We start from the raw sequence: 15,241 nt of genomic DNA on the forward strand, positions 1-15,241 counted from the left end.
GCTCCCTTTTCTCTAGAAAACTTTATCAGTGTTTCCATAGAGAAGTCAGCTGATAGCCTTATGGAGGTTCCCTTGTAATTAGCTGTTTGCTTGTCTCTTGCTGGGTTTGGAATCCTCTCTTTAACTTTTGCCATTTTTATTATGTCTTGATGTCTGTTTGGGACCCTCTGTGCTTCCTGTTCTGGATATCTGTTTCCTTCTTTAGGTTTGGGAAGTTTTCAACCAGAATTTCTTCAAATATGTTTTCAATCTCCTTTTCTCTTCTCCTTTTGGAATGCCTGTTGGCGTAGATTACCCTGTTTTATATTATCCCATATGCTGTGCTGTACTTAGCCACTTAGTCTTGCCCAACTCTTTGTGACCCCATGGACTATAGCCCACCAGGCTCCTCTGTCCATGGGGATTCTCCAGGCAAGAATACTGGAGTGTGTTGCCGTGCCCTTTTCCAGGGGTCTTTGAATCCAGGGATCAAACCCAGATCTTCTGCATTGCAGATGGACTCTTTACTGTCTGAGCCACCAGGGAAGGTGGGGGCAGTGGTTGGCTCCCAGTTGGCAGTCCCTTGGTGAAGGTGGCTGGCTGCACCACGGGGATGAGGACAGTGATCGGGGCTGTGTCACGGGACCCTTGTTGGTGGGCTGCTTATGCTCCCAGGAATGTGGGGGCAGCAACTCCTATCTGCTCTCAGGACCCTCTGCAGTGGCAGAGGGAAGCCCATATCATCCTGTAGGTTTCTTATATTTCATTTTTTTCTTTTCATTTGACTTTCTCTCTGCTATTTTGATTGCGTAATTGTCTGCTATTTTGATTGGGTAATTTCCATTATTCTATCTTCCAGATCACTTATTCTTTCTTCTGTATTTGTCATCCTGCTATTCATTCTCATGAGCTCAGTTTTCATCTCAGCAAATGAGTTGTCTAATTTTTCTTGGCTCCTCCTTATAGTTTCTAGTTCCTTTTTACAGTTATCTGCGTTTCTGTTGATAGCCTTTCTTAATTCTTTCAGTATTTCATTACTTCCATTATTAGACTGAAGAAGTCTGTTTCATTGTTCTTTCAGGGGAATTCTCTTGATCTTTTAACTAAGAGTGGTTCCTCTGCTTCTTCATTTTTATATTTCTCTTATTCTGTGAGTTTAGGAGAAACCAATCTACTGTAGTTTTGGAGGACTATGTATATGTGGGAGCATCACTTCGTAGCATGTGTGGGTTTAATTTTTTGGAGGGGTGAGGGCTGGTTTTGCTGTCTCTTTTTTCAGCATGTGCTGGCTGTTATCCCCTTGATAAGGGGTGCACAGGTGCACGGCCCATGCGCATGCCCCTGGGAAGGTTGGGGCAGCAGCTGGCTCCCAGTTGGCGGTCCCTTGGTGCAGGCAGCTGGCTCCACTAGGGAGATGAGGACAGTTATCAGTGCTGTATCATGGGACCTTTGTTGGTGGTGGGCTGCTCGTGCTCCCAGGAATGTGGGGACAGCAACTTGTATCTGCTCTCAGGACCCTCTGCAGTGGCAGTGGTCCATTCCTCTGGAACCCTACATGGCTGTGGTGGCTCAATCCTGCCCGTGTAACTCATGTAGGTGGCCCCCTGATGCCTGAGAGCATGTGCAGAGATAGAGGCTCCTATGGTGGGCCTGACCCTCTCTTCGCATGCCCCCCAGCAGTGGCTCCTTGCCTCTTTGGTGGTCCCAGACTTCTTCTTGAGCTCCCTTGGCTGTAGCGCATCACACCCTAGTGCCCTTAGGCTGGCTTGCTGTCTTCGTGCAGCCAACCATAGTCCTCTCCCCAAGCCTGACCTTAGACTTGAGCCTCAGTACCCAGCCCCCTTAGTAGGAGCATTTGAGGCTAGGGTGTGCCGCTCAGCACCGACCGACCGTGCAGGACTCTCTCTGCTTTGCCTTCTGCACACCTGTCACCATGCTCTTCTCTGAGGCTCCGAAGCTCCCCCTCTGTCCCAACTGAGCTCCCTGCCAGCAAGGAGACCTTTCCTCGTTCACAACTCCCTCCCCGGGCCACAGGTCCTGTCCTGATTCCTTCCTCTCTGTTTTTCTTTTGCCTTACCCAGTTGCATGGAGATTTTCTTGCCCTTTTGGAGGTCTGAGGTCCACTGTCAGCATTTAGTAGATGTTCTGTGAGAATCATCCCACATGTAGATGCATTTTTGATGTATCTCTGGGGAGATGGTGAGCTCCATGTCTTGTTCCTCTGCCATCTTCATTCACTCCCAACTGACTTGTGGGATATAATTTATATCCAATATAAAGTTATTGGATATAATATCAGTGACTGAAACCTTTCTAAGATTTTTTGAATGTTAAATGTATAAATACACAGATAATAAAACTTTTAGTCAATTTGAAATGGTAATAATGCAGGGTACTGTAACATCAGAAAGATCAGAACAAGAGATGACAGTTATTGGATGCTAGCAGAGGATGCCAGGGAGTGTTGTTCTTAGACACCTGCTCCACTGTGGGTGAGAGAGAGGGAAGCCTTTGTGTCTTTCCTTCAAGGATGTCTCTCGAGGCATTGATTGCATGAGAAATGACTGCCATTATTCTGTGATTGAGTCAGTGTCCGGTATACCCTGGACCTATTGGTAGCTTTATTATCTGTTATGCCAGAGCTGCAATGGGTCAAAAATTGTCCTTTTAAATTTTCACAGGGAATAGAGTAATTTCTTGAGAAAATTAAGCTTTTGTTGTGTTTTAAAAATATGCTTTAAAATGTTTAACCTTGCTCCTTTCAGTCTCTTTTATACTTCAGGCAGAATGGTCCTTGATGGTAGTTCTCTGGGATCTAGTGCCTGTGTGGAGAAGAATTCTGTGACACTTAAATTGTTTCTTTACACACAGTAGCAGCCCTGCAGCAAGAGTGCCGGCTGAGAAGTCTTTCCATTGGCATCCCCTTTTTAAGTGTCCCACCTATTTCCTGTAAGATGGGGCAAAGGTTTATTTTTTAATTTAAACTAGTTTATTTATTTACTTATTTATGGCTGTGCTGGCTCTTCATTGCTTTGTGTGGTCTTTCTCTAGTGGTGGCCAGTGGGGGCTGCTCTTCACTGCGATGCTCAGACTTCTCACTGTGGTGGCTTTCTCATTGCAGAGCATAGGCTTTACACATGTGGGCTTCAGTAGTTGCAACTCTCAGACTCTAGAAGTGGGGCTCAGTAGTTGCGGCACACAGGCATGGTTGCTCCATGTCATGTGGAATCTTCCCAGACCAGGGATTGAACCCGTGTTCCCTCCTTTGGCAGGCAGATTCTTACCCACTGAACCACCAGAGAAGTCCCCAGTGATAATTTCCTCCCTCTTAGGTTTCCCAGGTTGCAAAGGTGAATGTAATTCTGCTGGGAAGCTTCTTCTTCCAAGTCTCATCCAATCCTTCCATTCATATATGAGTTGTGGTTTTAAGAGTTAACTTTTTTTTCTTCTAGTAATGATTCTTTGTATATTTAGAACTTCACTAACTTTAGTAAGTAAGTATAGTTGCTCAGTCGTGTCCGACTCTTTGCAACTCCATGGACTGTAGGCCACCAGGCTCCTCTGTCCATGAGATTCTCTAGGTAAGAATACTGGAGTGGGTTGCCATTTCCTTCTCCAGGGGATCTTCCCAACCCAGGGATCGAACCTGGGTCTTCCGCATCTCAGGCAGATGCTTTACCCTCTGAGCCACCAAGAAAATCCCTATGCTGGAGGATCCCTATACCATGGAGTAAAGATGCTTTTGCTGGTGGTAACACCTTGATGGTTTTGATCAAATGTTAAATGTTACTAAAGGGGATTTGAGTTGGAATGCTGCTATCTGATGTGTACTCAGGACCTTGTGTTTTGAACACCAAGGTGGGAAATGTGGGTGTGGTGGGTGGTGGACCTGTTTTATGGAAATCTCCAGGAGAGAAGGTCGTGTTGTACAATATTATGACTCAGGGGTTTACAGTGTATGGAGTCTTTCTAATATTGGTGCAAATATATTTTGTAAATCCTTTTAGATAATTGTTAACAATAAGTCTTTGATTCTTGAATGCTTTATAGGCTTTGCAGTTTTTTAGTTTTAACTTCTCAATAAAAGTACTACTACTGAAAGGTTGTTGTTGAATCACGCAAAGACATCAGGATTTTTGGCCCCTGGAGGAGAAGAATTCAATCCGGGGCCAGAGACAAGGCTCGATCACTCAGAGCTTTTGTGTAATGAAGTTTTATTAAAGTATAAAGGAAACTGAGAAAGCTTCTGACATAGGCATCGGAAGGGGGCAGAAAGAGTACCCCCTGCTAGTCTTCAGCTGGATGTTATATAGTCACTAGCAGTCTGTTAATGAAAGAAAGGATGAATGAATGAAATGAATGAATGAAAGAAAGTCTTAAAACTCTGGCATCATGCCCCTCACCCATAAAATGCATTTTGGGATAATCTTGGCACCAAATGGTTCATCCTGGGACATAAAATGATTAACTTGAATCTTGAAGAAGAGCAGATCACCATACAAATAGTTTCATTTACATAGATTAGAGGAACAATATCTGAGGATAACATACTGGTTTGTCAAGTAGCTTCTGAGCCAAGAGGTTGAACCCACTTGAAGACAGAGTTTGGGGTAAATGCATAGTACATTAGCATAGCTTAAGACAAACATTTCCATAAGAAAAAAGGCATTGGTTAACTCAACGTTTGAGAGTAGTTAACTTCAGGTGAAACCAGGTGTCCTTATGGCAACACAGTATTTTAAGAGAAACTTCCTTTTAAATTTGAATATAGGGAAGGAAAAAATACCACTAGTTGGTTTCCTCCTGCCGCTTAAGAGAGATAAAAATGTCTGACACTTGCAGGCCATTTCCTCCGTTTGGAGACCCCTGGCCTTCCTGCCTGTTACCCTCTCACTACTAATTCTTTTATTTCAATATACTCTAGTATATAGGTTTTTGTTTTCCGTTTTCCCTAGGATTATATAGTAGTAGTAGTTAAGTCGCTAAGTCATGTCTGACTCTTTCGACCCCATGGACTGTAGCCTGTCAGGCTCCTCTGTCCATGGGATTATACAGGCAAGAATACGGGAGTGGGTTGCCATTTCCTTCTCCTGCGGATCTTTCCAACCCAGGAATCAAACCCGGGTCTCCTGCATTGCAGGCAGATTCTTTACTGACTGAGCTATGAGGGAAGTGCTTACTCAAATAACTTTTATGAGTCTGTGTTATTTCATTTAAAAGTTTGCATTGACATGAAAAATTTCTTAAGAGACTAAAGAGATAAAAGGTATTGAGAGCTTCTCTGTATTTTACTTAAAAAAATTTTTTTTATTTGCCTTCAAGAAGTGTAGCTTGTTTAAGCTCATTAAGAAGCAAATGGACTAGAAAAGAACTATTTCAGGATTCCAAATAAATGCATTGAATACTCTGAGGAAAATTTTGTTAGCCACGAATCTCTTCATTAGTAACATACAAGTGTTATCTTTGAAAACAGTAATATAAACAATGAGATTACATTAGAGATAGACTTTTAGAAATATGTACTTGTACATATTTTCATATTTTTTCCTATTGTACAATATGTATATATTGTACATATTATTCCCTACCCAACAGCATTCAAAGCTGCAGACCAGTGCTTGCCTCCTGGGAGCGGTGAGCGGTGTGATCTCTCCACAGGAGGTGTTCCACTCTGCAGCTGTCCAGGGTGGTCAGCAGTCATATCACACTGTGCTTGCAGTGCTGTGTTGGTTAAACGGCTTTCAGGGTATAAAATGTTTGGATAGTATCCTGGCAGTTTCTTCAGGATATAGGGTTTGATGTGTCTTTATTTCATTTTTGGCAAAATTTAAAAAATGTATTGACTCCACTGGATCTGATGCATTATTGGTGGGCAAATGAGATTGAATAAAAACTGCAATGATTGAGGTGGAGAGATATTTGTCTCTGGGCTGAAAATGTGATGTAAGTGAAGAAGTGATACTGGAAGTGTTTTATCTCTGGCTTGGATGGTATCTCTAAGGAGCCTCATTTGATTCTAAATTCACAGATCATTTTCAGTACCGTCTGCTTCAGGATAATAGCTGAGCCCACCGCCTCTGGATTCATCACCATCTGGATCCAGTGGACAGCTGTCTGCATCTCTGGCCCCTCTCTCCTGCGTTAGGCACATCCTGCTGAGCTGTCACAGGTCTTGGAGGGTCACTGAGTCTAAAACTATACTCACTCTCTTCACCCTCTAAGCACCTGCCTCCTAGTTTCACAACCAAGGCATGGCATCCAGCCTTACCATACTCTTTGGTTCTTCTACCTCCCCATACTTGAGCTTGACATCAACCACTCCTTCCATTTTCTCTGCTCTAAAATTTTCTCTTTGATAAGGCTTATAATTTCTGTTCCCATTGCCTCTGCTTTTGCTAGAACAGATCATCCAACTTTGAGATCCTAAATAATTTCCCTGCCCTCAGTCTGGGTATTTTTCAGTAATTCTCTACAAGGCAAGAGAGTTAAACTATTTTTTATTTTTTTTATTTTTTATTTATTTATTTATTTATTTATTTATTTTTTAATTTTAAAATCTTTAATTCTTACATGTGTATTTATGGTTGTGCTGGGTCTTTGTTGCTGTGTGCAAGCTTTCTCTAGTTGCAGAGGGTGGGGGCTGCTCTCTAGTTGCCGTGCACAGACTTCTCATTGTGGTGGCCTCTCCTGTTCCAGAGCACAGGCTGTAGGGCACACGGGCTTCAGGAGTTGCAGCACAGGGGCTCAGTAGTTGTGGCACTTGTTCTTTAGTTGCCTAGGGTATGTGAAGACTTCCCGGACCAGGGATCGAGCAAGTGTTCTCGCATTGCAAGGGAGAGTCCTATCCACTGTACCACTAGGGAAGTCTGAGAGTAAACTATTTAAAATAGAAAGATGAACTGGTTACTCCCATACTAGAAACATTTCAGTTGTCCCCTACTGCCCTGAGACTAAAGTTCATAAACTGACACATATATAAATACAACATATTATATATAAATAATTATATACTATATATGCTTGTTTGCTTGTTTAGTCACTAAGTCATGGGCAACTCTTTTGTGACCTCATGACCTGTAGCCTGCCAGACTCCTCTGTCCATGGGATTTTCAGGCAATAGTACTGGAGTGGTTACCCCCTTCTCCAGAGGATCTTTCCAACCCAGGGATTGACACACATCATCTTGCATTGGCTGGGAGATTCTTTTCCATTGAGCCATCTGGGAGTCCCATATACCATATATACTTTACAAGCAATTTATTTAACCATTTTAAAATTGAAGTATAGTTGATTTGCGATATTGTGTTAGTTTCAGGTGAGCAACAAAGTGGTTCAGATCAGAGAAGAGGCAGCCACTGCTTTTGTGGTCTGGTTGTCAGTCATGGCTTGGTGAATGGTCTTTACTTTGTCTTTAGCCCCTCCAAGACTCTGTAGGACAAAGAATGCCCTACAGGAGGGTTCTTGCTATTTAAACTATTTGGAGTGGATTCAATTAAAATCTTAAGGATATAATCAATTTTAGATGTTATACATCTCTTCCCCTAGTGTTTTATCTCTTTTTTGAATTTGTTGTGTCCTTTGTTGAACAGAAGTACTTAATTTTGATATCATCAAATCTGTTTCTCATATGTGGTTTGCAGTATTTTCTTCTAAGAAACCGTTTCTTAGGCCAAGGTCACCAGCATTCTCTCATCCACAACCTTCCACAGTGTTATCATTTCATCATGTGCATCGAAACATCTGCTCTGTCCAGAGACCTCTTGAGTGTGTGGTATGACCCACCTAGCAAGACAGTGTTCTCAACATCATCTGCTAAAGAGTTTTTACTCATTGGTTTTTAATGCCGACTTTATATCGTTCTTGTATGTCCATGTCCATGTCTGAGGGTCTGTTCTTTTCCTTTCATGTGTATTTTTACACTAAGGACTATTGTCATTTTAATAATATCCTCCAAGACAGTGGAAGACCTCTGTATTTATTCAGATCATCTTTTATGTCCTTTTAGTGGAGTTTTACCCCTTTTTGTAGCAGGTTTGTGTTTTCTTTGCTGAGCTAGTTTCTGGGGTGCTTCCTATATTTCATTGCTTATGGGAATGGTATTTTACTTTTGTATTATTTCTAGTTATTGTTGGGGTAAAAAACATTTTCACTGTCTTTCTGTTGTAAGTTTTATGGGATCGCTCTTGTGAATATTTTTTAAACCTAAAGGTTAGTCAGTAATATCTATGGTTTATAGCTACGATTCTAACACTAACTCATATGTGTGCTTTTTTTCTTCCACACCACGAAGCAGTCCTGCAGTTCAACTGAATTCTGACAGCATTGTTTACCTGCAGATGGTGTCGGGTCCTGCAGATTAAAGACTCAGTCCTGCAAGGCTGCTCACTCTTCAGATGCTAGGCACGGGTCCACTTGGGCTTCTGACTGAGCAGCTTATAGGTTCCACCAGCCCCCTTCTTGGGTTTCATTCATCTTTAGTGAAGCTCCTAGAACTCAGAGAAGCATTTCACTCAGCAGATTACCAGTGTATTATAAGAGGATATAACTCAGGACCAGTTAGATGGGAGATGCACAGGGCAGGGTGCAGGGAAAGGGCAGGGAGCACCTGGCTACCGCTCTCCCCAAATCTCCATGTGTTCACTGACCCAGAAGCTCTCTGAACCCTGTCCTTTTGGGCTCGACTGGGCCACTGGTGACTCAGTCAGTCTCCAGTTCTGTTTCCCTTTCCTCCCTGGAGGTCAGGGGCGAGACTGAAGGTCCCAACTCTAATGACACAGTGGGTTCTCCTGACAACCAGCCCCCATCCTGAGGTTCTTCCAAAAGTCACTGCATTAACATAAAGTCAGGTGTAGTTGAAAAAGCTTGTTGTGAATATCAAGACACCTTTTTTTCCAGTCCAGTCACTTAGGAAGTTCCAAGGGTTTTATGAGCTCTGTGCCAGAAATTGGACAAAGACCAAATGCATATTTCTTATTATAAATTACAATAACACAATAGTCATATGGGTTTTAAATGCAGCCCTTTTTTTTTTTTTTTTTTACAGCAAAATAGTTGAAACAGTCACAGAACATAGTATACATTGTTTAGGTTCTTTTGAAATTGTTGACTTTCTCTTTGACCTTATCATCAAATATCATCAATTTTCACAAATCTATGCTCTTTGGGGGAAGCTATAATCCCAAACTTCAGAAACATTAATATTTTAATTTAGTATGTTGTTTTACAGCCAGCATTAATGCCATCTCTCATTATTCAAAAATACTTCAAAAGCATCATTTAAACAACTGTATATTTTATCCAAACAGAAAACCCTGCCTTTTTTGGTTTCTGCTGCATGCTTCTCCCTGGTTTGCCTCCTACATTTTGGGCTGGCTTTTGCTCCCTTTTCCTGGTCCTGTTCTTCCCCTGAACCCTTCTTACTAAATGTTGCTTCCCCCGGCCTCAAGCTTAGTCCACCCTAACACCCATCCTGGGCAGTCCTTTCCCAACATGTGGATGACTCCATATTCCAATTTCTGGCTCAGATCTCTCTATGAAGTCCAGATGTAAATTTCCTCATCTTAAAAAAATCTCTACATGACTGTGGGAGGAGATCCAAGTTGATATTCTCTCTTCTCTAAATCCATTCTGCTCCCTTGTTCATTGCCTGCCTGGTGGGTGGTAATAGCATGTGCACAGCCCTTTACACAGTTTCTGAAGCCAGAGGTCTGGGAGGTGTGCACGTTAGCAAGTTCCTCACATCCTCTCCTCAGGCCCACCAGTCACTGTCTCCCATTAAAACATACCTCTAAAATTAAACAAACCTCACTGCCTCCTTTCCAGCAGAGCTCTTAATGCTCTTCTCAGAAGTATTCTGTGGCTCTCCATTGACAGGGACAGTTGGTATTGAAGGAGAAGATCGAATGTGTTCAGGATGGACGAGCTGGCTTTGCTAATACTTTGTGTGGCTCACTCAGCATCAGAGAGACATCCCTCACAGAGGGTCCAGCCTGGCAAGGACTTGTCTTGGGAAGAGTGAGTTCACTGTTTAGAGACTGGTTGGAGATCTAGTGATGCAACCACGACCCTGGAAAGGCTGAACTTGACCACTAACTTCCTCTTCTCCATCTTCTGAACAGAACATGAGAAAGGAGTCATGGTCCTGGTTCTGAGCTCAAGGCCCTGCCAGTAGCCCCCTGTCCCCCTCACACGTCCTTAGCCAAGGAGGCCCTGTAGGGCTCCAGGTCCAGGATCCACCTGTGCACACCTGCCTGGGGCCCAGGACCGCCTGGCTGAAGGAAGCAGGTGCAGCGTGTACTGACGAGGCTGAGCCCTACCTGGACTGGGGGCTGCCCAGGCTGAAGACCACAGTCTAGGGGGCCTTCCCGCTGCCACAGGAGCAGCGCTGGGGCCCTTGCCGCCCCTAGCCTCCTCTTCCACCACCTCCTCGTGCTCTGGAGAGGCGAACCAGACAGTGAGCAGGCCTGGCACAGGGAAGTGTGGGGCCCAGTGACATCCAAGGTCCCAGTGAATGTTGGGGGACCTGTGTGGCTGACAGGGGCCGCTCTGTTCTTGGTTTAAACCAGAAGCTGCAAACTGGGTCCCAATGGCCTGCAGACTGTTTCTAGAATGTTCCTGGAGTGGCAGCTTCAGCAGGACCAGGGGCCACAAAGCTTGGAACGCTCCGTGTCTGCTCCTTCAGGGGAAGTCTGCTCAGGGTCCTGTCGTTTGAAATTTGCCTCTCTGGGGCTGGAGTCCCCTCTGCACCCGGAAGCGCTGCCATGGTGAGGCTGCCTCTGGGCCCTGTGTCTGACTCAGCCTCCCTCCTGAGGTCGTTCTCTGACGTCACGGCACAGGGTCAGGGTCCTATCCTAGACTCAGGCCCTGGAGCCCCTTCCTCAGTGTCTGGGACCAGAAAGGACCCGTGTGGGTGAGGGCCTGCCCAGCATCCGAGAAGGCCAGGGCCGGGGCTGGGGGCAGGGGGGTACTATTTTCATCACTTGCTGGCAGGGTGTGGCCCCCAGCCCAGTCAGGTGGTGGAGCAGACACATGGCATGGCCTGGCACAGGACTCTGCCCACAGGAAGCCCGGGCTGGGTCGGGGTGGGGGGGCGGGAATTGCTCAACTGGGAGCAGGGAGTGGGGAAAGGCGAGATGCTTACTGGGTGAACCCCCACCCCAGTACCTTCCTCGGCTGCTCCTGCTCTGGGAGGAGGCATGAGCACAAGAGAGGAGAGAAGAGAGAGTCAGTTTCCAGCAAGGCTGTTCTTGCGCTCTGTGAGAGTCGGGGTGTGCTTGCCTTCCTGCTCCCTGGGGAGTGAGGGGAGACGCTGTCAGGAACACAGCACACATGTCTACACACGTGTGCACACACCCCACGGCCTTTTCCCGGAGACATTTACCCCCCTGCTGGGTCCTGGAGTCTGCCCGTCCCCCACCCACAGCCCAGCCCAGCCCAGCTCCATTCAGCTGCTTCCCCCCTGCAGGAAACCTGGCGAGTGCTGGTCCCTGGGCTCTGCGCGCCCCCCTCCCCATCCACCCGGCCCAAGTCCATGGGCACAAGCCCTCCACCCAGCCCCCAGTTCTGCACCCTTGGTGCCCAGGAAGGGGTCTTTGGGGTCCAAGCTACGCCTGCGGTCCTGTCTGCCCCGGGCACTGCCTCCCCCAGAGGTGACTGACTGATGGTTTCCAGTGTGCTCCCCCTCCCTGGCCCCTGGGACAGGGCAGAGGGCAGGGCCAGCAGCCCCTAGGGCCATGATGCCAGGTCTGGGGCAGGTTTATGGGCATGGTGGCTCTGTGGCCTCTGGGTCCTCGGGGAAACTCTCTGGTCTTTTCTCAGGAGGCCCAACCCCCAGCCCCCAGCCAGTCCATCCTCTAGCCCTGGGGTCTTCACGGCCAGCCCCCTGCCAGGGGCAGCCCGAGGCAATGGGCTGGAAGCAAGGGTGCGGCTCTCCCCATGCTTTCGATGGGCGCAGCCCCTGCCCAGCGCCCCAGCACTCGCTCATACTCATCCACCCTCTCTTCCACGTCCAACATGGCCTCCTCTTCCCTCTACAGAGAGAGAGAGAGACAGTCCAGGTGGGCAGAGGGCCAGCCGCTCGTCTCTGTGGGAAGCCCTGAGCCTGCCATTCCCCAGCCCTGGACCAGCTGCACCGGGCCCGCGCCCCTGTCGTGCAGAGACGCCCTTTCAGCATGGCCAGGCTGCAGGCTCCTGAGTCTTCTGCAGCCAGGCCTCTTCCCAGGGAGCAGCTCAGCGACAGGGAGGAACCCGCAGTGTCAGCCGACGCCTGGTGCCAAACTCAGGGCCCACGGTCACGGGGAGAGGCCGCTGCATGAGGTTCTGCCTGTGAAACACTCAGAGCCACCGTGGGGCAAACACAGAGGACGGAGCATGGCTTCAGGGCCTGTGGAGGCTGGAGGGAAACCCGAGGGACACGCGGCTCCAGAGCCGCCCAGGGCCACTGTGTTGGTGGCTGCACAGACACACACAGGTAAACAGCCAGGGGCTCACCCTCACATACGGTCACACACCCACAACACACAGCAGACACACACCAACACACACAATATCAGACACACCAGATACCAGACCCACAGAGGCTAAATGGAAGGGAGCTCACCCTCACACGTGTGCATACACACACAGCACACAGCAGACACTGGTTACACCAGACCCCAGACACATGGGGAGTATGAGCTGAGCAGGGAATCAGGCGGATCACAGATGAGGGAATGCCCACGTCCCAGCCTGCGTGGTGGTTCCCGGGGGACCCTGGGCAGGTGTGGGGTCTGTTCATCTCTCACAGCTGCCGTCTCTACGAAAAGCCCAGCTCCATGGAGCTTCTCCAGGGTGTCTTCCATGTGGCTCTGGGAACAGAAGCTGGGGTCCAAGCCCCACTCCCAAGGCCTAAGGCAGCCCAGGGCCCCACATGGGGAAGTGTCTTGCTGTCCCAGTCGCTGTGAGCACACGGAGAGGCCAGAGGGGTGGCTGGGAGGTGGGCATGGCTCGGGACACGAGCTCCACGCCCTGTGTGTGTGACCGTGGGAAGGCTGTTGGCCCCTGTGCCTCAGGTTCCTCTTCTCCAAGGGGAGGAAGGCTAGGGTGAACGGAGGCTGTACCCAGTGCTGTGGCCACCAACCTGTGACTCAGGCTGCAGTGATGGCACCCTGGACGGGGTGCTGATGCCCACTCACCTGTCCCCCAGACCCCGCCCTCATGGTTGAGACCCACCCAGGCACCTGTCTGCAGACGTGTGGTGAGCCCCAGCTCTGGCAGGTGGCATGGTGTCCGCCACAAGGCAGCCCCTTTGTGGCTCAGAGGTGCTGAAGGAGCCCTGCCCGTAGCCCCCAGGGGAGACTGCCTCAGGTGGCAGCCTCAGGCTGGTGACTCTTCTGAGCCTGCTCCCAGTCATCCAGTCCTGCTGGGTCAGGGCAAACAGACCTACAGTGGGGCAGGCAGGGTGGGGTTGGCAATAGGGTGCTTTGGACTGAAGCTGGCTCCCCTGGGTGGGGGTACTCATCCCAAAGAGTCTCCAAATGGGGCGTGGGGGAAGAGCGGCAGGGGGACAGCCCCCAGCCCAGGGTGGGTGAGGACTGGCAGGTCAGCACTGCTCCCAAGGGAGCAGTCAGGCCAGGGGCCTGAGCCCCGGGAGAAGTCTGTCACCCTGGGGTGCAGGGAGGCCTCCAAGGAGGGGGTTGCCAGCCTGAGGTGCGGCTCTCATGCTCTCTCTGTGGCCCTGCGAGTCCCCCTACTCCTGTAAGCACAGCTCCTAAAAATAGAGCCGCTCAAGAGGCAGGTCGGGGTGGGGGAGGGCTTCCAGCCCAGAAGAGGCATCTGAGATCGCGTCCAGGCACTGGTGGCAGGAAGGAGGGGGGCCAGGGGGACCTCCAGTTGGAAGAGGGGCCAGAAGGCCCACGCCAAGCCCCCATCTGTCCTTTCTAGCAGGTCGCCATCACAGCCAAAAGGCCAGGGTCACCTTTCTTGGGGAATACAGCAGAAACACTGGCCATGCTGTCAAAGACCAAGGTTTAATACCCAGCTTTGCTGTGTGACCTTATCTGAGTCACTTAACCTCTCTGCGCCTCTGTTAACCTATCCATGAAACAGAAGAGCAGAGGCCTCACCCTCAGCCCTGTGCCCAGCAGGCAGCTGGACTCGTCCTGACTGCAGCTGTTGGCCCACCTGCAGAGCTGGACCAGGGCAATGAGATCCTCCCAGGTTCCTGCCCGAAGACCCAGGGTAAAGAGGAATTCGGGAGGTCAGGCCTCCCAGCTGCACCAGGACAAGAATGAGCCTCAAACGCCCATCTCCAGGTGCCCCCCCCAACCCCCAGCCGTGTTCCTTCAGGAGGGAGCGGTTCTCCCTGCAGAGCTCCAGCAGGTGCTCTCCCCAGTAGGATGGGCGGCAGGGACCCTGGGGTGGGGGCACTGGACTCAGGGTTAAGATCCTGACCCAGAGAGCCGGTCTCCCCCCGAGGAAACGGGTCTCTCCATGCTGCTCAGCCGTGCAGAGCCTTGTACGTGTTGTAGCCACACATTCTGGGAAACAAACTCATTCAGAAGGACAATGCAGATAGTGGAGTGCAGTTTATTACACCGGCGGGCCCAAGGCAGAGTCTCCTCTTAGCCAAGGACCCTGACCAGCATTTGTGAAAATCTTTTATACCCCATGTGTACGTGTCTGAACCCACCACTCCAAATTCCTTGAGACTTACATAAACCAAGGAAAATACAATCCCAATAGCCCCATGATTCAGGTGCTATGTGCTCGAACAGTCAAACCGTTAGCCAATAATCAATAAACCTGAGGTTACACTCTGATAGACACAGAAAAATTTATGGCCTGTCTGGAGGAAGCGGTGATTAGTGTATGTTTTCTCTTAGGTGATGAGTAACCTAGATAGATCTTCAAGGTTCCCTGGTCTAGAGGGGGTCTTGTCCTTCTGTTGTTTTCATAGGCACTAAACACAGAGTTCAGAGTTCATTGGAAAGGTGGCTGAGCATGATCAGCATGAACAGGCCTAAGATGGAGTCCAGGCCCTATGAATTCCTTCATCTGGGGTGTGGCCCAGCCCTGCATCTGCCTGGAAGGGCCTCCAGGGTCCCTGGTCCCCTGGCTGCTTCTGGTGGGCAGGCTTTCTCAGCAGTTCTGACAGCTTCTGAACCCCATGGAGGAGAATGTGGCCACGAGGACTGTTCTGACTGGTGTGGGCACCCATGGCCCGGCTCTGCTCCCTGGTGAGGGGGGGAGGACCTGCCCAGGATGGGGCAGGGGCTCCCCGCCT

The sequence above is a fragment of the Budorcas taxicolor genome, chromosome 3 (genome assembly GCF_023091745.1).
Source record: "Budorcas taxicolor isolate Tak-1 chromosome 3, Takin1.1, whole genome shotgun sequence".
Taxonomy (NCBI): domain Eukaryota; kingdom Metazoa; phylum Chordata; class Mammalia; order Artiodactyla; family Bovidae; genus Budorcas; species Budorcas taxicolor.